Source organism: Passer domesticus, chromosome 16, assembly GCF_036417665.1.
Source record: "Passer domesticus isolate bPasDom1 chromosome 16, bPasDom1.hap1, whole genome shotgun sequence".
NCBI classification, from domain to species: domain Eukaryota; kingdom Metazoa; phylum Chordata; class Aves; order Passeriformes; family Passeridae; genus Passer; species Passer domesticus.
This window is the reverse complement of record NC_087489.1, coordinates 5,374,737-5,402,227: the sequence shown is the minus strand read 5'-3', so window position 1 is coordinate 5,402,227 and position 27,491 is coordinate 5,374,737. Positions and strand designations below refer to the sequence as shown.

The following is a 27,491-nucleotide window of genomic DNA, read 5'->3' as shown; positions in this document are numbered from 1 at the left end:
CCCATGAAATCTGTGAGTATTTCAGGATGTGGCTAGATTACAGAGAAAAGGTGCCCCCATGCAGGTCCTGCATGCTGGGCACTGTGGTGCAGATCCTGGTTGGATTTCACTGCAGATCCCTTCTGGCCTGGGTTTCCTTGAGTAAAACCTGGGTCCGAGGGGGTCAGGGTGAGCTCTGCTCCAGCAGCAGCTTCCACCCAGGAGCTGCAGGGACTGGGCTCACATCTCACCCAGGGCCACTGGATGAGCTGCAGGCTCCCACGATGGAGTCTGGCCAACTGGAATGAAAGTAAAATATCAATTTACAGTATTTTTTCAACTGTATAAAGGAAATACTAATGATGGAATGATGGACAAATAGAAAATAAATGTAGTGACTAGAATAAAATGATTGAAAATACCTTAAAAGCTCTTACAATTACCTGGCATTGGCTCAGGCTATGTATTCATTGAGACACTAGAAATCTTTCAACAAAAAAAATTAGAAATTTATCTGTGGAAAAGCTGGTAAAGTTTCCTTTTCTTAGCTGTGAGTGTGGGCCCATAATAAATTTAATTTTTTTTAAGCTATCAGACAATAACAGATGCACAAAGCTTTCCCTGTGACTCTCTCCCTGTCACATACAGCCCCCAAATCAGATCCAAACCGGATAGTGTGGGCAGAACAATGGGAAGCAGATAGCATCTGCTGCTGCAAAACTAAACACAAAAGAAAGGAAGAAGAAGAAAAATCACACACCAAGTGCCTAAGTAACTGTCTCCTTCCCTCTTCCACTTTTTCTTTTGTTTGTTTGTTTTTCAGGTAACTTGATGGAAATTCAAATCTCAAAGCAGATCTTTGGGGTGGAGAGCAGGAGCAGGAGAGGAGGAAGGAGATAACTTGCACTTTCCTAAGACCAGGCTGCTGCCTTTTCACACAGGTAATTTGTTGAGAGGAGCTGGGCAATGACTTCTCTGGGCAAGCCTGCACTCCCTAAAATGAAAGGAACACCTGCTACCATCCACGAACTTTGATTCCACATTTAAGCAAGGTTCTTTACTATTCTATATTTACTATTCAATATCAACAGCACTTCATATTTTTCTGTTTCAAAATTGTCAGGCAGTGAGTGACAGAATGAAAAAAAAAGGGATGTGAGTTCTATGATCCATTTTGTGCAGGCAGTAATATAAAAGGTGTAAACAATGTATTACTGCTGTCATTCCTGCTAGCATATTATTAAGAGCATTTAGGAATCCACTGGATTCTTCTATCACATCCCAGTACATCTTTGTAGAATATACCTAAATTGTGAAAGTATTTCACACCAACTTCAGGTCTTTTTTATCTCATCTTTTTCCTGTGTATTAAAAAAGAAAAAAGAAGGAAAAAAAAAAAGAAAAAAAGAAACAGAAAATTCAAAGGCAGTTTTTGAAAAATCAGAAGTCAAAATGAGATTAAATGTTTCACTCCACACAAATACATGAGATTTGTCCTGCCAGTCTAATTACATGAGGAGCCAGCCCTGTGCTCTACCCTTTTTATCCCTCTTAGCTGTGTAAACTACTCAAAACTGGAGGGCACATGTCACTTACACTGACATGCAAATCATTACTGCTTTGTCTGCCAGGAAATTTGTGTAAACCAATGCTAAGTTCAGGTTCATTATATTGACATTTTTACCAACAAGTAAATTGAAAGGTTACATTGTTGACATACCAGATGTTATGCAAACTGCTTTTCAAACCATGGTTTCCATACATCTCTATAAATAAATAAATTAGACACTTACAAATGGTGTGTGAATCAATATATGGTAAATCACCAATTTATAAACACATAGCAAAAACTACTGTGTGTAAACCCCATATTTCACACAATGTCAAAACCTCCTTTTCCACCCAGTACTTTTCATTTTCCTGAAAATAGCTGTCATCTATGTAAATGTTTTCCCTCAAGACCAACTGTTCTTCATGGTAAGAACAGTGCATGGAAACCTGGGTGCCTGAATTAGCACATGGTGTTATCAATGAGAGTTAAGAATCCAAGTGAGAGTTGGGCTACAACGCAGCTTTAAGGTTTTGAGTTTATGTAGCTAAAAGAGTAGATTTGCATGTGCTAATTTCAGGAACACTCATTTTTTTAATATGGATTTGCTCCAGTTTGGATTTAGCCTCGGGGTATTTTGACCCCCTCCTTCTGCATTCTTTTCTCCCTTGACTCGAATAACAAAAATGAGCAAAATGCTGTTTGTCCAATGAGATACTCATTTGAGACTGTTCTCCTTTCTTGGTGATGCAAATCAGCACTGACCTTGGAAATTCAGGCTCTATGAAGCACACGAGGTTCACAACAAAATCACAAGGGTTGATACTGTGATTTTAAAATGGTGCTTCATTCCCTCCATTTCAGGATTAAAACTAAGAGGGGCTGCCCCAGCTTAGGTTACAAAGGACTTCAGGTACCTCAGGCTCTACTACTGCAGCACAGAAAATGGTGTTTGGTCCTTGTTTGGACTCCCACTGTAATCATTATTTCCCTAGAAGTCCCCAGCAGTGCCCACGATTTCTTGCCATGCCCAGTTTCCAACACATTAATTTATTGTGGTGTAAATCAGGGCAAAACAAATAGATATCCTAAATCTCCAGCTGCAGAGAAATGAGATTTCTTGGAATGACAGTGCTGCCTTCTGCCAGTCGCCTCATCTCCCAGTCAAAGAAATGTCATAACAAATCAGCTTTTATGTAGGACCTTATACACATTCACCATACAGACACAGAATGGTCTCAATATACTCCAAAAGGCTCCTCCAAGCTGGAAGAAGCCTTGATCAGTGCAGACCCTTCTCAAGCAGCTGTGACACAGGACTGTGTCTTTCCCACTTTATAATTCTTTGCCGAGTGCTCATACTGAAATTGTTTCATAACCACATGAATTTGGAGTTTTCATTTTGCCCTTGGAAGAAATGTAGAGCCTGGCACACTGACAAGTATAACAGTGTGTAAAAGCACAATTAACTTGTGCTCCCACCCCATTTTTTTACATTTCTAAGGAAGCCCTGAGATTTCAGAGTGATTGTTTTCACTTCAGAGCCAGCAGCACACGATCACTTCATCAGCAGTGCCGTGCAAAGCCGGCACTTTCGGCCACTGGCACGAGGAGAGCTCACAGCACATCCTGCTCCTTCCCCCAGCAACAGGCTCCCCAAACCAGGGAAGCAGTAATTAAAAAGGCCAAGCACCAATTAAATACGGTGCTAACAGACTTGGGCACCATAATCCCTAGGTTTTGTCTTAGTACAACCAACTTTTTCACTTCAAAATGTGGATTTGTCTATGCATAAACAAGCAGCACCTTAGAGACTAAAGATCAAACAAAGTTTTTCAGAATATTTAAGTCAGTTTATGCCCAAAGATGCTGAAGTTATCTGCTTGCCAAGTATTCTGAGATCCTGAATTCTCAACTCACCTTGATAAAACACAGACAGTTAAAAAGAAAATGGTTTCAGTCACTCCATGCCAAGATCCCAACTACAAATGCTTATGAACTTTGGTATTTACCTGTTTTCCAAAGACAGCTCAGCAGAGCAGAGCAGCTGCAAATGTTTGCAGAATGCTGTGTGACTGAGACAGAGCAGTCTGTGAAAGTGGAGCTTACTGAGGCAAGAAACTTTTTAATTATTTGAAGCAGTTGAACGAGCAAGGCTGAAGTTCTCTGTGCTGAACATGGGTGCTGCTTCAAACCATTGCTCTGAATTTCGTTCCCTGATGAATTCAGCTTCTGCCATTTGCCTTCCCTGAGGTCTCAATGACACCATGTAGAGCATCTCACTTGCATTTCCTCTTCTTCCTGAGTGTAGACTCTCAAAATTCTTAAATTCTTTGCTGGTCTTAAAACAGATCTTAGCAATTGTCTATCTTCCTTTTAGTCACCCTGGTATTGACCTATCTTTGGCAGCTACATGTAGATATCTCTCTAGTAAGTGGTGATAACACAGATCAGAGCAGCTTTCAGATTTAATCACCCTCATAATCGCTTTAATAATCTCGAGTGAAAAAAAACCCCAAACCAAACTTCCAGAGTTCATCTGTCTTAAATTCTCTTTGAGTTTGCTTTAGATACCCACCAGACCTGTGACTTCTAAGGGAAAACACTTTAAACCCACTACCAAGCTGACTATCACTTCAGAACCACCATCCCTTGGGCCATAAATGGCACGAGGCTCCAGCCAGCTCTCCCATTCCAGCAGCATTTGATAGCCCTGCACATGCTCTGCCTTTACCACCAAGATCATACAGACATTCTGCCAGGCACAATCATCTCTGGCTAGCCTGGCAACCTGCAAGCTCTCCCAGGCACATGGTCTGGAAAGCCTGGCTGTTTCAGGAGGAACAGCCAGCTGCAGCAATGGATAAAATTGCACCTAAAAGCAGAACAAAACACCACGAGGCCGAGCCTCTGCGATCTCTCTTTCACAAGCCTGTGCCCAGATCTGTGCAGGGCTTTAAAACTCTGTTTAAATGCATGGATAAATCAATTAAAGTACTCTGCCACTCCCAAAAGTTGCAAGGGTCACAAATTAAGAGCAAAACACACATATATCCACCCAAAAGGCTAAGGGGACTGGTTAGTTTTATATAGTGATGCTTTGCTCTGTGAATTCTAATTCTTTTTTTTTTTTTTTAATTGATTGTTCATTTTTAATGGCGTTCTAATGAAACACCCTTAAGCTCTTCAGTGGTTTGCATCTCTGGTTAGCAAGACAAATACCAGTGTGTTTTGTTTCACAAGTAGCATTAGAGATAAGGGAGGGTAAGATCGTGCCCTGGTTTTACAAGGCTGTAAGAGGCACTTAGGGGCCATACAGTCTCCTGCTTGGCTGCCTAAAGCCTACTCTGGTCATTAAATAATGTGAAAGGCTTATAATAACAGCTGGTGACTAATCTATTCCCTTTGTACAAATGTTTCACATTTGTCACTATAACCATTGTAGAGAGACAGCTCTGCTCTCCTGAAAGCTGAATCTTGCCCAGAATTCTTTTTTTACTTAAAACTGCACCCTTACAAGTCACCACTTGCCAAATATTATCACTTCATGATGAGAGCATACATTCTGTAGTAGGTATAATCAAAAGATTGTAGTCACAGGATCTTTATGATACTTACCAAGGTAAGATGAAACATTAAGCAGGAAAAAGGAGTTAGAAAGGTGTTAAAGAAACTCTTTCTTTAAACTACTTGATACCACACTTTCCAAGAGAAGTTTTCCTCAATCTGCAAATGGAAAAGAACCCCTTGGTTTTCTGTGAAGTGAAAAAAAAATTAAAACCCAGTGGAGCACTGGGAGTTGAGATGCACCATGAGATGCACCACAGCTGAAGTTCTCTACTGTGCCAGTCACAACTGAGGTCTGTCAGACATTGCCTGTGCTCTCCAGGCACACAAGTTCATTTCCCCCCATATTTCATGGCTTTAACACATTGCATATGAACTGCACATGAGAATCACACACACCAAACATGCCTCTCTGCTGGTTCAGTGCCTCTTTACTCTTATTAAAGAAATAATATTGCATTCTTGGACATCCCAGGACATCTGTGGGTCATCCTAGGTGAATGGCAAATTATTTCACTGAATGACTTCTCCAGATGAGTTTGTGACTTACACAGTGAGGGAGAGCCTGACAGTGAGCATGAACCTGGACATGACCCTGATTTCCTGGAGGAGGACCAGCAGCCTCCTTGTTCTAAAGAAATTTTAATTGTTCACCTTCTACTCCATGTGGTCATTTATATCTTTTATACTGGCCTACTTCCAAGTAAAGGTCTGAGTATTAACCTGGCTTCCAACATTTCAGCTGCATTTCTCAGGAATATCAGCCACACATTGTCCCATGTATTTCAGAGCATACAGAGTCCCTTTTTTCCTCAGACCCTTTGTCTTCCTGGCAGCACTGTGGACACTTTTATATTATAACCTCTTAAAAAGTTAAAAATTCCAGTAACAGAGAGGATTACATTTTTCTTCTATTTGTACAGGTCAGCTTAAGACCAAAGAATTTTATGGCCCTTGTCTTGAGTGAAGCCATGTCCTGTCTTTGGTAGTGTCTCTGTATATTCAGGAAGGTAGAAGAGACAAGACTGATGCTTAGAGCTCTCAATGTGTTAAAAGAAAGACTTCACCAAAATCTCATTTCTCATCAACTAAAATATTCATCAGCTCTGTGTAAGTTGCTGCAAAATCTAGATGTTTAATACTTCTCAAACTATAAAACATTTAAATGTTTAGTTTTCACGTTTTCAGGAGGAAATACCTGCATTTTTCATTAACAGTTTAAAACATTGATTTTTTTTAAAAAAAATCAAGCTTAAAAAATAAATTAACAAAATCAATTAAACTAACAAAAAATAAATCCAATTTCCCATTCAACCCCAGAAGGAGGTGACAGCTTTTCAGTTCACACATTTAAAATTTTTTTAATGCACTCAAAAGGTCTTCACAAATATTTTGCTGCATGTTTTCAGAATTGTCAGAACATAAAAACAGCCATGGCTACACCAGTAAGTTCCATGACTGTGAAGGACACAGACTCACGTGGCCTCCAACAGCTGTATTCCATCTAATTCTCCTACTGCAGCTTTAGCTTCCTATTGGTTTGGCATCTCTGAAGGTCCAGAATATCTTGTGGATAACATTAGGCACGAGAACATAGGTAAAATTTACTCTGCCTGGAAAAAGCAGTGAATTTGTGGACATTTTCCATCCCCTGCTGGTCTTCCAGGAATGGTGCCACTCTAGCCTACCTCCTTCTACTACCTCTGTGTAGGACTCTGTTCCAATGGCACATTTGTGCTCTGCAAATGTATAAATGCACCACGGTGGTGCCAAGGAATAAAGCAGGACTGGCTTCAGGTGGAAGGTGAATCTTGCCAATGGAAAAGAAATCTGGGAGTGTTGAGTCAATCAAATTCTCAGAAAGTGAGTGCTGGGATGGGACGGGACGGGACGGGATGGGACGGGACGGGACGGGACGGGATGGGATGGGATGGGATGGGATGGGATGGGATGGGATGGGATGGGATAGGATGGGATGGGATGGGATGGGATGGGATGGGATGGGATGGGATGGGATGGGATAGGATGGGATGGGATGGGATGGGATGCTCTGGTAACAAAAGGAGATGTGATTCACAGGAAAGTCATATGAAACATGAAACAGCCCAGTGCTCCCTGCCTTGTCTGGGGATGGCTAAATCCTCACAGAGGTATCACCAGGAGGAAACTCTGCTGTTGTGTGTGGCCACCTCTTCCCTGAAATCCAGAATCAGAAAATGAAAGAGGAACTAAACAAGATTCTGCAAAATTTGTGCTTTTTCATAAACCTTTCCTAATGCTGCACTCTTTGCATCAAGCTCAGCTGTGGAGCTTTCTTTTATGACTTACACTCAATATCTATTATCACCATCAATTGGTCCCAAATCAAGAGCTCCTCTGCAATAAATTTGTGACTGTTGGAACAATGAAAGCCAAATCACGCTCTGTCCAAGAAGCTTAATATCTAAATGAAGGACAAGAGAGAGACAGAGACAAACAAACAAGAAATAAAAGAGTTCTGAAAGAGAACAACTGTGATAAGCAGAAGTCTCAGCACATCTTGTTCCCTGGCATTGCCAGTTCCCTTTGTAGGCATCATGGCAGGAGAAAACTTTATTCTCTTGGTCCAAAAAATAACCTATATTTTGAATGTTTTGTTATAAATCTGGTTTGATCAGACATGGGATCTCTGGAATGAGAATAAACATAGGCTATCTTGCCAGACAACTCATTGGATGGTTATCTTTGAACTGTTTTTCCCAAACAGTTTTATAATCTACACACACATATATTTAATTTTATGCTTTACATGAAATGCTGTGCCTTAGCCTCATCATGAAAACACATTTTCTGGATTATTGAGATATTTTAATAAAAAAAATATTTTATGACTTGTAATGAACATGATCTTTTAGCAGTTTCTGGCTTGTGAGGTTACAGGGATCAGGCCTGTGCTGCACCTCCTGTGTTAGGAAGCAAAGATCTTGTATGAAAATAGCTTGAATTAAGGAAGTCAGCAAAGAACCATAAATTACACCATCAAAAATTATTTCTAAGATAACCCAGCCCAAACTAAAGTTGGTGGAAATACTCCAAGTAACATCAGCAGAGGCAAGTCCTAAATATAGCCCAGAAAATTTTATAAAATAGAAGTGTTGGCATGTTGTATTTACACAGAATTTTTTAATTCTTTGAGATATTAGTATGCAAGGTCCAGTGCAAGTGAAGGCTCTGTCTCTACCTGAATCACTCCTAGAACTCAATGTGACTTGCTCTGTTCCCACACACAGGAAGCATGGATAGTGCAGCCACAGAGGAAGAGGTAAATTTAATCTATTCAGTGCCTTTCTCATCCAAGTAAAGAGTGGAATTACAGGGGAGGAAATGAGGCGAGCCTCAGCTCAGCATGCTGGCAAGAGCAGGCTGTGTGGGGTAGGAGACGGGAAGGCAAAAAGGCCTCCTGAGGTTAAACAGCCACCAGCAAATTACTGGCCTCCCTCAAACCGGAGGAAGCAGCAAGGAGAGGGATTTGAAGGGATATCGAAATTACTGGCCAAATTATCAAAAGGATGATGCAGTTTAGATGTTACCTATATAAACTGGTTGGGCACAACCAGTGGGCACAACATACAACACACTCAGGCACAGGGTGGGATTTCTGTCCTGTGCAGAGCCAGGAGTTGGACATTGATGGTCCTTGTGTGTCCCTTCCTACTCAGGGTATTTTATGATTCTATAATTTATGATAACCTAGTGCAGAGAAATGCAAAGACATCTCAAGCTTTTGAATTTCGGTCTGCAGATAGATACAGATCTGAGAACTTCCACTGAGTGAACAGAGGCTATTTTCAAATAGGACAGTGGCTCCCACCCAAAATGGAGCCTCTAGCACCAAACTATTATTGGAATTTTTAGTTTAATTCTCTATAATGTGTAGCTCAAGACACTAAACCATTTCCCTCTATGTAGCTTGTCCAACTCAGGCTCTGAAAAGTAGTGAATTACCAGCAAATAATAAGAGTTTGGTGGCTAAAATAAGCTGCCAGTAGCACTGATGAGGCCTCAATTAAGCAGAATTTAGCTGTAGCACCAGCATTGCCTAAAGCAGGATGGAAAGGGACTGTCTGACCACTACTTCCCTGGGGACCTCCAGGGAAATGAGATGTATCTCATGAGCTTCTCAATCAGCAGAAATTGGAAGAAAAACAAATAAAACAGTTGGTGGTCTCAACTGTGTTTCTTGTGGGCAGTCTCCCATGTTGCAAAAGCTTTTCCTTGTGATGGGCACTAATTGCTCTCCCTTGTGAGAGATCTCAGTCAAGAAGTCAGAAGTGAAACTACAACAGAGTAAAGGCCAGGGTGACAAAAGCATTTAGGAGCCTTGCCCCAAATAAGAGCCAATGGGAATGCTGGTCCCTGTGTAGGAAAAGCCACCTGGACTCACCTGATCCACTCTTAATCAAATGTAGGTAATCAATAAGTTGCTGTTTCAGTGTTTTCTACAAAGTAGGAGGAAAGGCGCCTTCAAAATCAAATCAGAGCTTCTGTGGGACACACAACTTCCCTGAAGGTGCCCATTTCAAATGTCAATAGAAAGGAAGATCAGTGCTAAACCCTCAGAAAATTGCCCAATATGAGGTGTCCTGAACCTTGGCCTGTGTATCTCCAGCACTCTGCAGACCAGCCCTGATTGTAGGATCTCTCTCACCTCATCCTATTTCCTAAAATACAAGTGTTCAGTTTAAGCTGGTCTTCCTCATGCTCCCTGTTGGGAAACACTTCTCCACTGACCCAGAAAGACCTTTCACCAAAATTTGAGTCTTGGAGAGTCTTCAAACAGAGCATCCTCTTTTCTCTCCTCTGCATGGTCTGTGAATGAACCTCGGAGCTGTTGCCAGGTTGGAGAGGAAAATCTTGAATTTTTGGATTTGAGGTCTTGATTTCTGAATCATTAGTGAGTTATCACAGTTATCAGAAGTTGCCAGGCTGAGAGAGGGACACACCCTCTCTGCTGTGAAATCTATGGAGAAGTGAACAAAGTGTGAAAAAGCAGTTCTGAAACTGCACATTTTCAAAGAAACCGGATGAAACAGGCAGAGAGTGATTCACAAACCCAAATGTTAGTTCTCTAATCAGAAAGCAGGTCAGTGAATGTTTCCCATGAACAATATATTTGTGGTTATACAAACTGTATAGGCACAGTTCCTAATACAAATAGAGCACTGTCATTGCTCGTAAGCTCAGTACATGCATGTGTTTTTCCGGTTAAAAATATGGTTTTAATTGCATAGCTAATCTTATTTTCAATAATTAATGTATAGCCTTGTTTATAGAATTGAGATTTCTAGAAAAAAAATTGTAGGAAACACAATTTCTTCATGATTATCCACATGTATCTAAGAACAGATCCTGGATATTCTTCTTATTACAGAGATACCCTCAAACTCCTAATTTTAAGGAGTTCCCAATCACAGCCTTTGTCTTGAGGGATCATGGGGAGCTATCAGAAGGTTCTCATGAAAGGAACTGTGAAATGGTACATACCTGGTGGCAAGAAAGTGGCATTTGGTGTGATGCGGACCACCCTTTAAGTCAGTCATTGCTGCAGCTTTTCCCCTCTGAGGCATGGCCTGAGGTTTCATTCTTCTGTGTGTTCCCTACAGGAATAATGTAGAGTGGCAAATCTTCAGGCAAGAAAATTTACAGGTGGGCTATGTCACACAGTGTCAGAGGATGCATTCTGGAGAAACAAACACATTCAAAGAAACAGAAAAGAGAATCAAATGAAATATTAACAGTCAGATTAGATGTGACAAAACTGGAAGTACGGAATTTTATTGAAATCAGTTCAATATTTCTAAGAATGTATCTGGTTGGTATATGGTGGGAATGATTTTCTAATGTGATATTTCAGTGCTCAGAAATGCCAAATGTTTAAAAAGTCACCAATGGTGGTGTTTCAGTGGAAAATGTTGACATTTTTTCACTTGAACATCACTGATTCTTGGGGAATATTTTATTCTACAAAAGCTTTCCAAGACACAGCCAACTCTACACACATCTCTCAAAAGGAGAGTAGAAGGGCAAGGGGGACATTCTTAGCAGAGCAAATGGAGTTTAGGATAACAGGAGCAATTGATGCTGAGTGGGAAGGTGAGTGTGTGCAGTAACTGCTCTGATCTGAAATGTAATGTCCAACCCCGTCTCCTTTCCAGCTTCAGCTCAGAGCGAGTGTCAGATCCCAATGTAAACTTTCCCATCTGTGTTATTCTATTAACTGAAAGGGAAAGGGATTAGCATGTGTACTTGTCACATCTTTTGACCTGTTGCATACTGAGACCCAAGGTAATGTTAAAGCAAACAGCATTCTTCTCCCTCTGCCAGGATAAGCAGGGCACGGGGGTGGCGTTTTGTGAGAAGAAAAGAAAGCCAGACCACGTAAAACAAAGTATATACCCTGTGCAAAAATAAATCTTGGACGTTGAAGATTTCCAAAGGGTATACCTTAAACAGGGTGAGAGAGAGAGAGAGAGAGAGAGAGAGAGAAAACATTTGAGAGGAAAGTTCCCTTCCCTGCCAAGCAGCAGATGGAGGGCCTTCCCACGGAAATAGCTGCAGAAGACAGATCGCTGACAGAAACCTCTGCCAAGAGAAGGGGGTCCCACTCTCTGTGCTGGTAAAGCTCAGTGGACGAGAACAGAATTCTCTGATTAAAACTCCTTCTCCAGAGAAAGAGATTTGGAGTGTGGCACAGAGCTCTTTAAGAGTGTGGCCCACCCCAAAAAGGAGACAGGTTTTGGAAGGATTGCATGGTTTGGGGTTTCATTCCTTCTTTTAATACAGATCCTGGTTTTGCCCTCACTGTGAGTTTATAGAGCACATGTGCACACACACAGGCATGCCTAATGGCAACAATAATCTACCTTGCCTCTCCCTTCCTCTGCATTTTATTTCCACAAAGCCTTTGCAGTGATTGGGACAAGATGAAGTGTTGGATGCTGACACTGATACAGAATCCATTTGGGGATAGAGGGTTTAATGAAGCTGGGCACCAAAAATCTCTTTTTCAAACGTTTCAGTTAACTTGGCACTAAATTATTCATAGAAGAAGAAATTGAGGGCTTTCTGCTCCTTCTGCTTGTTTTCCTGGATGTTTCTAATTCCTTTGTGAAAGTCCATAGGAGTGCATGTACTTTGTGAAAGAAGAAAACAAACTCAGCATCTCCAGGACAAACCAGTCAGTTCAGCAGTGAGAAAAAAGCAATTTACTGTATTGCTATCACAGGGAGCCAAAGGAATGGGACAGGATGACCTGGGTACAGTGTGTTAGGAGAGAGTCTCTTCCCAGCAGGCCTAGCAGGTACTCCCTGATATTCCCAACATTTGAACCAGAGCCATTTTATTACTGTTATGGCCAAGGCTTCAGCATCTGATGTCAACAGAGTAGACAATTAATGCAAAAAATTAGCCACAACTGAGGCCCAGTTCCACTTTTGGATGGTTTTCTTTGCTTACCCTGCAAGAACAACATCAACAAATTAAATTGAGTCCAGCAGTAGACTATCAAGATAGCAAAACACATGAGGAAAGGATGAGGGAGGTGAATTTGTTCAGCCTGAAAAATCTAAAAGTTAAAGAAGGGACTTTAACTGGTGCCTGCTACTACTGATAGATGGCTACACAGGAGATTGAGTCCAGCTTTTCTCAGATACAGTGAAAGGATGAAAGGCAATGATAACAAGTTGCAAAAAGACAAATTCCTACTTCATTAAAAAATAAATTGAAAGGAGGACAGTTAAGTTCTGGAACAGGTTGCACAAAAAGATGGTAAAACATCTAACCTTGCAGATTTTTAAAACTTGACAGAACATGGCCCTGAGAAACCTTAGCTACCTTTGAAGCTGGCCCTCTTTTAAGCAGGGGCAAGATGATCTACAAATGCCAGTTTCAATCTGAACTAGTCCATGATTCTGAGAGTACCAATTATAATTTCTGCATTGATATAGACAATCACCTTCTGAAATCCCCAACTCTTATCTCAACCCTAATGTCCTCCTCTAAATGAAAACTTTTTCTTTCACTCCTACAAACCAGAAAAGCTTTGCTGGAAATAGTCTGCACCACCTGCCCTTTGTGCCTTCATGGCAGGGTTTTTAAATTCTCTGAGCATCATCATCATCACCATCTATGACAAAGAGGTGTCCAGAAAAAAGTGCAGCAATATTGGCAAAAAATTCCCCTGAAACACAGTGCATTTCTGCTCACTGGCAGAGCCACAATGGTAGGAGTTTGTGGAGAAGACAACTAAGGGTGACACACAACTTCCCTCCAGTGACAATAAGGGGTATCAAAATAAATTTGTCAGGGAGAAACAAAGACGAGTATCCCAATTTTCCCCTGATCATTTTAACAGGGAATATTTCCCTGTATTTTGCCAAATATTAGGCAAAGCTGGGTTAAAGCTGTAAAGAATCTCAAGGGAGATGGAGTGTGGGGAGCAACACTGAGCTTGTGCTGTGTTGTGGGGCCCCAGATGAGATCCCAGGCTCTGCTGCTGGGACTCCTCACCATGGCTCATGGTGTTCCCAGAGCAGGTGTTAGCCCCACTCTGAACAGCCTCCTGAGCACAGTGGATGCAGACTGTGATAATAACTGCAACCATTTCAGTGCTGTGGTTGGAATTTTTTTCAGGGTGTAATTTTTGTGTTAAAAAAGAAGGCATTTTCTGGAGGCCATGTGGCCTGGCTCACTGTTTTGCTCCAAGATAAAAAGAGATAAGAACCCTCACACTTCACCAGAGTTAGTTTTATCCCTTCTCATGACTGGAAAGACCTGGGCTGGCAGTACAGGGCAGTGTTATCCCAAATTTCCTCATACAACAACATTACCTCCTCCTTTTCTTCTCAGTTCCTGAATCATCTTTATGGACTTGTCTTAGAGCAGTACATAAACTGCTCCTTCCTCAGGCTGAGGCTCCACATGCTGTGCAAGCACAGGATGCAACCTTGACATCACTTCCATGGTGCCATCCTTCCAGAAGAGATGTATACGGTGGTATTTGTACAAATTTATAGCCTGATGCCTCTAAAATGACATTTTTTAAGTTCATTGTAAATGCACTGGCTGACGGAATAATTCCAGAGTCTTGACAATATCTGTGCAGAAGTTTGTGGATTTATTAATCTCTGATATTAGATATTAAGAGGTCAAATTACCTCTGTGAAGGTGCCTGGGTTCTAGGTTTGACATTCACACAAACACACTGTTCTTTTTAATCAAGTAATTACCTTTTTTATAGCTGTGTCTAATAATGTACATGTAAATATGCATGCACATAAATACAGAAACACCCACATGTTTTTGTACTGCACACTCCAGATGAAGAGGAGCAGGGGAAAACACACCAGGGCCCTGTTTCACATCACAAATTTCCAGTCTCCTGAAACAGACAGGCAATACATGTTTTCTCTAGGATTATTCAATCTGTGCACCAAGTTAGTGGCTTTAAAAAGACTCCCAAACTTTCAACTAGGACTGTTCAGCAGATTTCCACTCTAGTTCTAGAGTTCTAGTCCTAGAAAAATGACATTCATAGTGCATTTTATGTCTTAATTAATTTTTTCTTGATTTACTTATTATATTTTTATTTCTGTCTGAAGAGAGTTCAACACACCATTTGGTGGTGTTCTGACACCAGAATGCCAACATTCCCCAGGTGCTGAAAGGCAGAAAGATGCACACACCTGTGTGTACACACAGACAGGTACACACCCCCCAAACCCTGCCATACTCTGTGTGCAAGAGACACCTGATGATTTGTCCTTGCTTAGTAGCAGTAAAGTAAAAGGAAAACATGGTGTGGGATGTTTTAATGCCTTAAGGATTTCTATTTACTTGTTTAAATAATGTTTCAGTTTTAAAAATCAGAATTGTTCAATACCTACTTTTTCATTGTCTATTTAATTTAACCATAATCTATGCCTTCAGATTCTCACTAACAATTCTTATCATCTGTTTTATGTCAGAGCTGGTGGGGTCTGAGGTCTGCACAGGGTGGTGACATTTCTGATAAGAATATCTTCAATTTTTTATTCTTTAGAACAGGTGAAAAAAAGGATCACCAAAGCATTTCTCAGAGTTGTTGCAAAGATACAGAGCTTTCTTTACAGGGAGAAATTTAGACTAAGTCTAAAATAATAAGTGATGGTGAATGGCACTGGTCACATGCCTTAGAAAAAGTAAAGGTTTTTTTTACCTAAACTGTGAAGGGCAGAAGACTGCAAATCATCCACTGGCTTCAGTGGAGTTGGGGTTTTACACTGGGTGTTCTGAAGAGCAATATATCCTCTGATTGCCTAAGTGGGAGCAGTGTCTGGTTTGCACTCAATCTTCCCTAATGTCACTCATCACCCCCGGCATTTGGGTGCCTCTAAACTCAGTGTAGACCCTGTTCTGTCCCTAACCTCCCTGCAATCTGTGCTGTCCACACGCTTGGTAAAAATGGTAAATAAAAAGCAACTGTACCAGTAACAAAAAAATCAGATTTTTCTGTCTACCTTATGTGGATATGGGTGTGAATAGCACAGAAGAAAAGTAGAGTTCATTTAGAATCAGTCTGAGTGTTTTGTACCATGAACCATGGTACATCATGGTATAGAAGCAAAATACTATCACTTTGCTTATTCCTTGCCACTAACAAAGTCTATCTACACCAACAAAAATTTCACAGAGAAGTGTCTAAAAGGAAAAAAAAAAAAAAGCTAAATCAACTCTCAAATTCCCATGTAAACTGAGTTTAAGAGTGGAAAATTTCTTTTACCTATTCTTTGGGTGGTACAAAAATCTAAAATTCCTATATCCCTGCTTTCCTGGGCCAAGTCAAACAAGGATATTGTCCTTTTAATGTCTTAAAGGCTCTGTTTTCTTGTAATGCCAAATGCAATATTTTTTTGAAAACACTACACCAGAAGTTTCCCAGCTGAGAAAACAGGCTGGTGAAAAATGGTTTCAGAAAATGAAATAAACCATGCAAAAGCTGTTCAGGGTGTGTGTATGAAATGAACATCTGGATTTGGCTTGTTAAACTGCCTCTTTTTTTTACCTCTCTGCCCCCACCCTTTCTTTTTCTCACAGCTGTTCGAAAGAGTCCTAAGGGCAAAGAGACAGGTCAATGGACTGGGTTACACCTTTTTTTCTTTTCCTTTTTTTTCCTGAACCTCTTTGCACCTACGCAAGGAATCCAGGCCACATGTGTGTTTAATAAGTAGACACAAACACGAGAGAGAAAAAAAAAAATCTCAATTCCTGTTGGTTCTTAGGAGAGACACTGAAGGAAAAATAAACTCCGGATTTCAAATTTTCTCTCTCAAAAAAAGAAACCTTATGGTTCCAATAAAATATTTCTTTAAAAACCCAGTGGATTTTTTTTTTTTAAATCATGGTCTTTGCAGAATATGTCTTTTTCTGTCGTCCTTCGGAGAGGAATAACAATGGGTTAATCCCTTACCTGCTGCAGCAAGAGAAAATTATGAAATGCCAATGGCCTGGCTTCACTGAACTGAGTCTTCCTATAGATGAAATAGATACATACATTTATACTGAGTGGGTTCTTATTTCATTTCAGGCTGCAACTTCCCCAGTCCAGAAATGAAACAGAGAACAAAAGGAACTGAAGAATGATCTGGAGGTGAGATTTTCTGAGTAGCAGAGGACTCACTTCCTCCTGCCAGCATGTCCCTGACACTGCTCCAGCCATGGCCAGGAGCAGAGCCTCTTCCAGCCGTGCCAGGGCTGGAGGCAGCTCCCTCACCTGGCTCTTTTAGAAAAGTCTGAGAGATCTGTTAGGTCTTGCCTTGGGTCCACCACGCATCCCAGCCATCAGCCAGTGCTGCTAAGAAAGCTCCAGCCCACTGACCATGGTCTGCACGTAAATACCCCCTTCCTTTGAGCCACTGGAGCCATGGAACGAGGCCACTGACCTGAGCAGGCACTGACAGCAGAGCCACCCTCTCATCTGGAGCTCTGTCTTCTGCCCAGCCATGAACAGTTTCTGTGCTCCCTGCCCACACAGCCACACACATCATAGAATGATGGAAGAGTTGGAAGGGCCCCCTCAGGATCCACAGGCCCAGCTCCTGGCCTTGCACAGGACACCCCAACAATCCCACCCTGTGCCTGAGAGCACTGTCCAAACACTTCTAGAACTCAGACAGGCTCAGGGCTGTGCCTACTGCCCTGGGGAGCCTGCTCCAGTGCTCCCCCTCTGCATGAAAACTTTCCTAATATCCAACCTAAACCTCCCCTGACTCAGCTTTTCAGCTGAGACAGAAGTATTGCACTTGTGGGTTGATCTGTATAAATACCCACCTCCTGCTGCTCAGAGGGTTTGCACACACAGGTGGAAGAGTTTATGACCCTGGTAGCAAACCTGAACCATGAATATTTACTCCACTTCCATTTGCTGTTGCTCCTCTGAATTCTCCTACGGCTTGGTTACAATACTGCAGTTCAGTAAGCACAAAAATAAGTCCCCAGATCCTTGAGTTTGTTTGAGGAATCTTACTTTGGATAGAAAATTGATGCTGAAAATTAAATATCTGTATAAAAACCCTTTGCAAAACACAAGTGCTGGTGCCAGGAAAGAAGCTGTATTGCTTAACGTTAATGCTATAACTGAGACAAGGCAGTGATATTTCCTGGAAAAAGCTTTGCACAGTAGCCTACATGGAGAAGGCAGTGCTTGGCAATGGGGGCTGTGTGTACAGAGCAGATGAAACTCTCAGTGACAGTGCTGAGCTTTGGGAGGTCCTTCCACAGAGGAGAGTGCAGTGCCTTCTCTTGGTGTGATGACCCTGGATTTGAACTACATAGATACAACCAAAACAAGTGAACAGCAAACAAACAGTACATAGGAAAAGGATCCACTCCAGCCCCAGTGCTGGCTGCTTGTCAGTCCTAGGTCTGCACGGGACCATGACAAGACAAATCTAAATCTGAAATAGAGACCTACCAGTGGGTCATTTTACAAGGGGGAAGGGCTTCAGACTGAAAAGGATTAGTTATAGGGAAGAAATTCTCCCCTGTGAGGGTTCTGGGGCCCTGGCACAGGGTGCCCAGAGAAGCTGTGACTGTCCCTGGATCCCTGGAAGTGTCCAAGGCCAGGGCTTAGAGAACCCTGGGATAGCGGAAGGTGTCTCTGCCCATAGCAGGGGTGAAACAAGATGATTTTTAAGGTGTCTCCCAACCCAAAGCATTCTGTGATTCTATGAAGGTTCTACAATTCTTGCATTAAGCTGGTCCAGTGATCGTTGTGGGCCACAATGTTTGGTCGGCATAAACTAATTTGCTCATGTATTCCAAGTTCATATCTGCTTCAGTAGGGATCAAAGACAGAATTACCTGAAAAATCCAGCTGAAAGTAAAGTGAATTCCCCTTCTTTTCTCTCCTACTGTATTTTTTATTAATATATAAAATACCGTGAGAAGAGCATGGAAGTGAATATTATTTATGGAGCACCTAATAAAAATGCTGTGGGGAAATAATTACTGGAAACATCTGACTGTGTGACTGTAAATGCCTGGGCCCCAGCACACTGATTTAATGGACCACTGCTCTACTCTGTTATGCCTTGTGCTACTGACTGCAAGCCCCCTGCCCTCCTATTAAACCCCTCACAGTGCTGGTAGATCAGGACTGGATTCTGCAAGGTTTGTGGCAATTTTCCAGAGAGGGATAATGTGAGCAGGGGTGACTCTGTGTTCACAGAGAGGCCTGGAGCCAGCCCTGGGAGAGAAAAAGTGCTTCGTGGAGAAATCACAGTGAAACCCTGGAGAGTTTGTGGTTCTGGGACTGAATAATGTTTCATAATCCAGACACCAGGTGCTTTAGGTATTTCTGAAAGACACTGGTTAGATGTTAACTCTTCCCTTTTTTTTTTTTCTTTCAACCCATTTATCATTCACAAGCCACCAAAGATTTTCATTTTTCACTGTTATTTTCTCTTCAATATCCCTTTATGACCTCCTGAACCCAGTGGTACAAAGCCATGCATCCTCCCTGCACAAAGGGCACTTCTTACTCAGAAATACTTCCATCCCCTCCACTGTTTCACAGATAGATGCAAAGATGTTAAAATTCACAAAACACCTTGTAAGTGATATGAAAAACACAAGGATTTGAAGTTCATGCTTTCATTTGCAAAAACAGTCCTGAAGAAAGACCGGAGGGCTATCATTTAACTGCTGCTGCTGACTTGCTAAATGAAGAGGAGAAAGTAAAAGGCAGCTCACTGCCGTACTGACAGCAAGAACAAAATCACATCCACGCCTTCTGAACCCAGCAGTTAGCACGTTTTTCGGGGGTTTTTTTCCTTTCGTTTTTTTCTTTATTGATGGTTTTAATGTAATATTTAAGTTGGAGCTAAAACAGACCATGGAACATTAAATCACTACCAAATGCAAATTTACCTATATATCTGAACTCCATTTTCTCCTACATTTACAAAGCAAAATTCTACCATTTGAACTGCAAGCTCCTATTGCATTTAATGGGAGGCAGCAAACTCCAGACATTACTTGGAATATACATGCACTTATCTTGTTGTTACAGGTCTCCCTCGCAGAACTAAAAGAGAGCTTTAGTACCAGACAGTATCTCTCTGGGGTCATACCCAATGAATAGTGTTTTTTGAAAGGATTATTTCAAAGGAACTCTGAAAAAGAATCTAATGACTTGCAAGCTACAGGATTGCAGCATGGGAGGAAGTAGATAATGGAATATGACAGCAATGCATTTTTCATAAACCCAGTGATTTCTATCATAACGAGAAGCCCATCTATAATTCGGAGAACTCCCCCCCTCAGAAGGAGACCTGCGCTGTTGCAGAAAGTGCACTGGAGTACGAAATGAAACAATAATGATGATGATGTTACTGATGAGTCCCACAGCTCTGTCTTCCCTTCTGTCTCGCTGAGGTTCAGGCAAGAGGAGCCGTTGCAATCCCCCTCTGCCTCGGCATCACTAACCAGGGAAGCTCAGAGCACACATCAGAGACCTCCTGATAGATGCGAAGCCCCAGAGAAGAGGCTGCTCTTTATCTGCTGAAAGTTAAGGCCTGCATCTGCTCTCAATTAGCAGGCAATTAGGGGAGTTGAAAACAAACCTGTTTACATTGGCTATGAAGTATAAAATAATTTGTGAGATGTCAGGGCAGGATATTAAGATGTTAATGATCTTGTTTCTGTACTTTGTTGCGTGCACTGTAGGATCGCACCTTCCTTCCGCGGCTCCGCAGTTGATTGGCTTCTGGGAGGGAGAGAAACCCCCAGAGGCTGCTTTGCATGGGAGGAGAAGTTCTGTTTACAAATAACATGTATGGGAGAGCTGAGGACAAGGGTTTCTTTGAAAAAAAAATTAAGGGGAGACGTTAATTTGTAATTGTGAAATAACATCATGTCATGGATTACAGCCTTCAGAGGTTTCAACCACAATTCCCATTGTAAAGGCCCAGGCTGTAACCTCCTGTGAGCGTCAGAAAGAGTGACTGAAAAAACCCAAAAAAGGCTGTTTTCAACCCATTGCTCGGCTTATTCCCCCAGCTCTCCCTCAACAAATGCCCAGCAGGCAGGTAACTGTGGCACAGGGAGGTTGTTTGCCCCACTGAGACATCTAAGGATGACTGTGACCCTGAGCTTCAACCTAACATTTGAGATAGGGTCCTGCTTATTTCTGTGTCACTTCCTTACGAATATCTATTTACACCATTAACTCTTCCAGAAGAAAGATTTCAGCACTGACCTCTCATTTCAGCAGCATCACCAGGGGGAGGTTGCTTAATGTTCAACTTCTTGGCTTCACTTGGGTCATTTCTGGGCAGCCACATGAAAAAGGGTTTGCACAAACATTTATTCTCCTTGGGCAGAAGGATGAAAAGCAGCATCAGCGTCCTTTGTTTCTGAAATCACAGAATTCGTTTCCATCAGCACAATACAATACAAGAACAGTGGAATTGATGAGGAAAGTGCAGAAACACCTGCCTGGAATGTGCATTTTGTACCTTATTTAATACAATCAGTACATTCTTACTGGCTGCCCACATTAATTCTGTCAAACTTGCAGTGGGGCTTATTGCCATATTGACCTTATATGACACAGTCATCACATCTATCTTTCAGCCACAAAAAAAAAATAAAAAAAATTCTAGTAAATAATCCACTCCAAGTTGACAAAATTAAATTTTTACTGTTCCCACTAATGAACCCTGTTACCTTAATTATTTATGTCATGTAAACAGAGCTCTGAGCTCAACCTGCCCTCAACAATTCAAAAAGCCAGAGAACAAAAAGTGCACCACAGGTGCCACTGTGCCCTCTTGTGTTCTCCTTTGAGCCATCTCCTCTCTTGTCCTCTTGGCTTTTTTCACCATATAATATGGATCCAGCTCTAATAAGAGCCAGGTGCTCAAGCCTCCAGGCTACAAAATAGCTTTAATTACAGTATTAATAGCATTCTGCTAAATCAGAAAAAAATCCCAAATAGGTCAGTATTTGTGGTTATATTTTTCAATGTCCTCGTGCTTGTTTTCTTTCCAATTTTATGTTTCTTACTGGCATTTATAATGCCTAAGAGACATTCCAGAGGCCAAAATAGAGGCGATCTGATCTTCACATGATATTCCTAACTTTCCACAAGAAGAAATAGTAGGAAGAGATCAGATCTACATTACACCAGCCCCAGAGGTACACCCTTGAGTCTTGACCTCCTTAGATGAAAAGCAGAAGAGCTCAATATTATTAGTATTTATTGTTATTATCTTAATTGCTACTATTATTAAGCAGCCCATGAAATATATTAATATAAATAACACAAACACAGACATTTGAAACACGAATTCAAGCACATAGAAAAGACACCTCCTATTTACCAAATATTAAACTACATTTCTTTAATACTTTCCATTAATAACTCTTGCAGATGCATACTGCATGAGTCAGTCAATACTAAAGGTTAGGATGAATGTGGACAGTATGGGAATGCCAGCAGAGCTCCTTGGTGGATACTTATTGAAAAGATTAAAAAAGAGGGGCTTTGTTAAAAGAAAAAAAAATATTATATTAATGTAGATTATGCCATTAACATTCAGATCAAGCCACTTCACTCAAAAGTTGAAAAAAATCAAACTGTTGCTGGTTCATTTGCAACAGGTCAGGAGGGAGCCTCTCCTGCAGCAGGGAGAGAGGGAGCCATAAGCTGATAATTCTGTTCCATGAAGCTTGGAAAGACCCTTCTGTTCTTCAGGGTGCTGGAAAGAAAACTTTTCCAGAATTGTCCCAGCAGGAGAATCATGGCCACGGGCATCACAGCCCTCCTGAACTGTGCTCCCCTCAGGCAGACCCACCATGGGGTGCCAGGCAGTGATCTCTCCTCCACAGCTTCTTCATCCCAGACAAGCAAACCTACACCTCAACATCCACTTGCCAATCATGTCCCTTCTGGTGCTTCCACCCCTCTCACCACCAGCAAAACCTGGGCAGGCACCAAACCCATTGTAAAGAACCTGGACTCGTGGAAGGTGTCAAGAGAGGGTGGCAAGAGATTTTAAGGTCCCTTCCAACCCAAAGCTCTCCATGATTCTGTGATTCAGCTGGTGACCATGCAACGAGCTCAACACTTTCACTCCCAGCCCTATTGAATCCTCAGTACCAAGAGTAGTAAAACATGTTTTTGTCAGTAAACGACAGTGCTGTGACTCAGCCCCTGACACACAGGCTGCAGTCACCGTGTGTACAGTAACACCGTGCCATATTTAGAGTTTCTGACCATAACCACACTTGCAAAAAACTGCATTAGATCAGCAGCCAGTTTCCCGGACTCCCACTCCTTGTTTCTGACTTCAGGAATTCAGATTATTTGTCTTGTACCAAATAAAGTTGCTTAGGAGATAAAACAGTAAGAAGGAAAAACAGAGGGGCCTAACAATTAGCTTTAATCTGTTCTGTCTTGAATAGATAATGCATATAGACAAAAACAGCAGATAGTAAAGACACAAAAATTGTTGCAAATTGAAACCTAACATGAAAATAAACCTTTCCCCTTGATTTTTATTTTTAAACTTTGAATGTTATCCTTAGTAGCACATAAGTAATTTGCAGAAATATTGTCCAATCCTCATTAACTATATTTGTCCTCCTTAAGGCTGCCTGTAAATATCAGCACAGGCAGAGCAGAAGACCCGCAGAGGAAGGTGTCTTAGTTTGTATCATGGCTACTGCTGCTTTCTGCACTCAGGTCTCAGGAGGGAATGCTGTAGCTGGCTGTGTTCAAGATTTTTTTTTCCCATAAAGAGCAGGTTTGCAGCAGTGTAAAGACTCTCTTACTTAGTTTTCTTTTTGTTGGCTTTTTTTCTTTTTTTTTGTTTTGTTTTGTTTTGGGTGTTTTTTTGGTTTTTTTTTTGTTTTTAGTTTTTTGTTTTGGTTTGGGTTTTTTTGTGGTTGGGTTTTTTTGTTTGTTTGTTTGTTTTATTTTTTTTTAATAACTTCAGGTATTGCTTGTAGGATGAAGGAAGTTGAGAGATTCAATCACACAGGATGTTTTGGGATTAGAGAGGATCAAAAGCTCATGCTTTGAGCTCATTGCAAGAGAGAGTGTTTAACAGTGAGACCAGATGAGATCAAAGATACCTGTCCTGGGAAGAGAAAGGCAGATAAACATCGTCACTTAGAGAAGGTGATGAGTGCTGGGAGAGGGGATCCGGGACATATCAGATAACTCTGACCTGGGTCCCAAAACATCTCCTGTCTGCAAGGAAAGGGAGCCCTATACAGGTGTATTTATTATTTTGTCTACACTTGTCTCTTTCCCATGCTATTTCAGAGAGAATCACCTGCACACAGCTGCTCCCAGGGAATTGCAGGGATAACACCTGCGGGCTTGGGAGTCTAAGAAAAAATCATGGACTTCAAGTGCAAAAGGTCACAGCTGGTGCTGTGGTTTCAGGGCAGCTGCACCACAGAGCTTCCCTGCCTCGAGTACACTGCCAGGCACTGAAGGAGAGAGTGTCCCAGCAGCTGAGAGCTGGCACAGAGGCCAGGGGAAGTCCAGAGTCTGGAGAGCTGCCCTGGAGAGCAGGAACTGAAGCTTTTCCAGTGTCCACTCACTTGTCCATTGTCGTGGGCAGAGGGCACAGCACTGGCACACCCCAACCAATGCAGTACTGAGTGACCTCTGAATAGCAGAAACTAAGTCAATCCACTGAAATGTAAAACTGGGCTGGAAAACTGCTCAGCATATTCTTTTCTTTATTTTTTAGTCATTCTTTCAATGAATGTACACAGCCTCAGTGATGGTGGGGTTTTGTTCTGGGTTGGTTTAGTTTTTTTTTTTTTCATTTTTATAGAAATAATCACAGAATGGTTTGTGTTAGAAGGGACCTTAAAGATTGTCTCATTCCCCTCCCCGGAGATGTCACCCTGTAGATGAGGTTGCTCCAAGCCCCATCCAGACTGGTCTTAGACACTTCTAGTGATGGGGCAGCCACAGATTCTCTGGGCAGCCTGTGCCTGGGCCTCAGCACCCTCACATGGGAGAACTGTTTCCTAACATTTGATCTGAATCTCTCCTTCTAAGTTCAAACCATTGCCCCTTGAAAACAAAAGATAACAGTAAAAATGGTCATAAATGGAAATTGGCTTTTGACCTGTTGGGATTTGTTTAAGTGCTGAGTTTTGAAGAATCCTTTTCCATCAATAGCACTAATAGATCCTACTGACCTGATTCCTTTGGGTCCATTTCCAGGGCAGGGAACCAGTTGTGTCCAGCTATCCAACTGAGATTGAAACAAGAAAAAAATCAGAATTGTGACAATTAAGACACTTAGCAGTATTGCTATTTTACAGCAGACCCTGGAAATCCCTTAGGTGGGCTGTCTCTCTTTTCCACCCTCCTCTCCACTACAAAAGTCCAGAACAGCTCTGGGTCACCCACCCGCTCTCTGCAGGCTGGCACCTCCAGGAGAGGGGGCTGGCTGGCTCTGCTCTCTCTGTTTATTTTCTGGGAAGTCAGGCCTGGTCAAGTGGAATGAATCTTGTGTTCATTTTAAGAAAGTTTATATTTGACTCCGGTAGGGCTGGGGAGGAGGTGAATGATAGGAAGAGGAGGGAAGGACCAGAGACCTTGTGGGGCTGCCCCCACAACACCACAGGCAGCTCCATGGCCAAGACAGCAAGAAAATGAAGCAAAGCACCAAAAATCAAACATGCCTGTTGTTGTTTTTTCTTTCTTCAAAGCTGAGAGATGACTCTAAAGCTAAATTCAGCTCTCACTCCACAACTGACCTTGTAGCTCATGAAAAAATGTAAACTAAGTCCCCTACTTTTAAAAATCATCTTCTAAACTGTGGAAAAAAAACCACTTCCTAACATTGCAGCACAACCTGACTCATCCTACAGCAATAATCTCTTTTTGCTACCCACACCTTGTGAAACTCAAAGTCTCATCTGCCACTGCTGCCTGCAAGACAAAGCAAGGGGATGCTTTTTCATGCAGTTCTTGGAGCAATTCTACTGGGATAAGGCACAGAGTGGAAGTGGAGAAAGGACCTGAACCAGCCTGGACTTTCACATGAGCTTTGCACAGTTGCATGAAGTGCTTTTAAAGTTTTTTAAGCTGTATCCTCAAAGCAGGAAAACAGAAAGAGTTGATGCAAATCCGTGGATTTGCCTCTTTTGCAGGGCACCATTCCCTGCCCAGGAACTGTGTGGAGGGAGTGTCAGCAATCCTGCCTTGGCTGCTCACAGAGGAAGCAGTAAATGGAGATGCTCTGTGCAGACTCTGTGCTCCCCATGCGGTGTAAACCAAAACCAGTTCCTGCAATTCTCTGCAATAATATAGAAGGTTTGCTGGCTACTTCTCCCATCTGTCTCTTGTGGGTATAGACTCCTGGCCTCTGAGGAAACCAAGAATGACATCCTACTAGATTTATAATCACAGGGATTTATAAAATACAGTGTTGTTGTTATATGCCTTGAAGTGAAAGGGGAAAATAAATAAATAAACTACATGGGCGTCGCCACTGGAAAAAAAATAAATAAAAATCTGATCTCAATCAACCAACCACATTTACTACTCTGCATCCATGACCAGTCTTGCTGTATAAACCACCCCTGTCAGCCCTTCATTCTTTCCAATACTTCTTAGGAGCATCCATCTTCTTCAACACAACATCCCTGATTTCAAAAGCCAGACACAAATTAATTCCGGGAATCCTACGGCGGGCAGACATTAAAACCCATTTAGAGGTTTCTGTGGAAGGCTCTCTCTGAGCCTATTTCAGGCAGCTCAGCCCCAGCGTGGCTTGCTGGAGCCAGCCTGGAGGAGCAGGAGGTCACAGGTCTGCGGCGGATGCGGGGACACGCCAGCCTGGGATGAGGCAGACACCAAGGGGATGTCTCTGTGGAAGGCTGGGAGGAGGACACTGGGCAGATCTCTGTTGCAGGGAATGAAATTAAATTTTTCTTTTCTTTTCTTTTTAACTCCTTCATTCTAAGGCAAGGCATTAAATCTCACAGGTTTCATTTGCAGAGACCAGCTGCCTTCACGATTTCTGCTACAGCTCTCCATGGCTAGGATAAAGAAATGTGGTAAAAAAGGGAGGGGGAGTTGAGCTCCTGTTTTCAGAAGAAATGCGTCTAACACATCCCCAAGGGTCTGAAGAAAGAAAGAGGCTTCCTGTAAATTTGAAGGGTTAAATTACCCCTCAGGGTTGGGTGTTAAGAAACATCTCTCCTTCCAATATTTATCATTAAGTATCTCACTGGTTTTCTTTTCAAATGGCTGTGTTAAGATGTGCAAATGGCTCATCTGGGAGGACAAGGACAGGGACCTGTCCCCTGGCTCACCTGGCCTGCAGTCGGAGGGTCCATGGGTCACACATCAGCTGCACTGCAGCCTCCCAGTTGCACTCTGGCACAGAGCATTACAGCACATTTTCTTCTCTCTAGCTCATAAAAATTATGCATTTTGTCAATAACCCCACCTATTTTTATATTAATTTTATGGGGACTTTTTTTTCCGGGTATTGTCAAACCTTGCTTCAGACAATCCATGGGTAAAATAAACATTTCCTGAAGATACATTTCCTTCCTTTGTGCTTCAGAAGAGGAAGAACACCTTGTCCTAAGCGGATATGGTGAAAGGTTTGGGTTGTTTCAGGGAATTGACCATCATTAGGAGCTAAGCTCATGCCTTCATTTGTGACTTACCTGGTATTTTTAAGAGCAGACAAGAGCACCCAGTGTCCACCTTTTAGGACTGGTGTGGTCAATACTCAACAATTGCCTCAAAACTCCCTGGATCCACAACCACATCTGCAGAGGATGTTGGTGAACATCCCCCATCTTCAGCCAGGAGCAACCCAAACCC

At 42.0% G+C, this 27,491-nt stretch overlaps 1 long non-coding RNA gene across 2 annotated transcripts; it reads right to left on the bottom strand.

The window, feature by feature from the left end:
- LOC135282249 (uncharacterized) lies at positions 1-26,362 on the bottom strand. 2 transcript variants are annotated; one of them, XR_010348529.1, is made up of 5 exons: positions 25,056-26,362; positions 24,842-24,897; positions 20,871-21,027; positions 10,619-10,814; positions 1-278 (listed from the first exon to the last, which is right to left on the bottom strand). It is a non-coding gene; the product is annotated as an uncharacterized LOC135282249 (long non-coding RNA). The 2 variants fall into 2 exon arrangements; XR_010348528.1 differs by lacking the exon at positions 1-278 and adding an exon at positions 7,431-10,094.
- Positions 26,363-27,491: the final 1,129 nt, after the last annotated feature.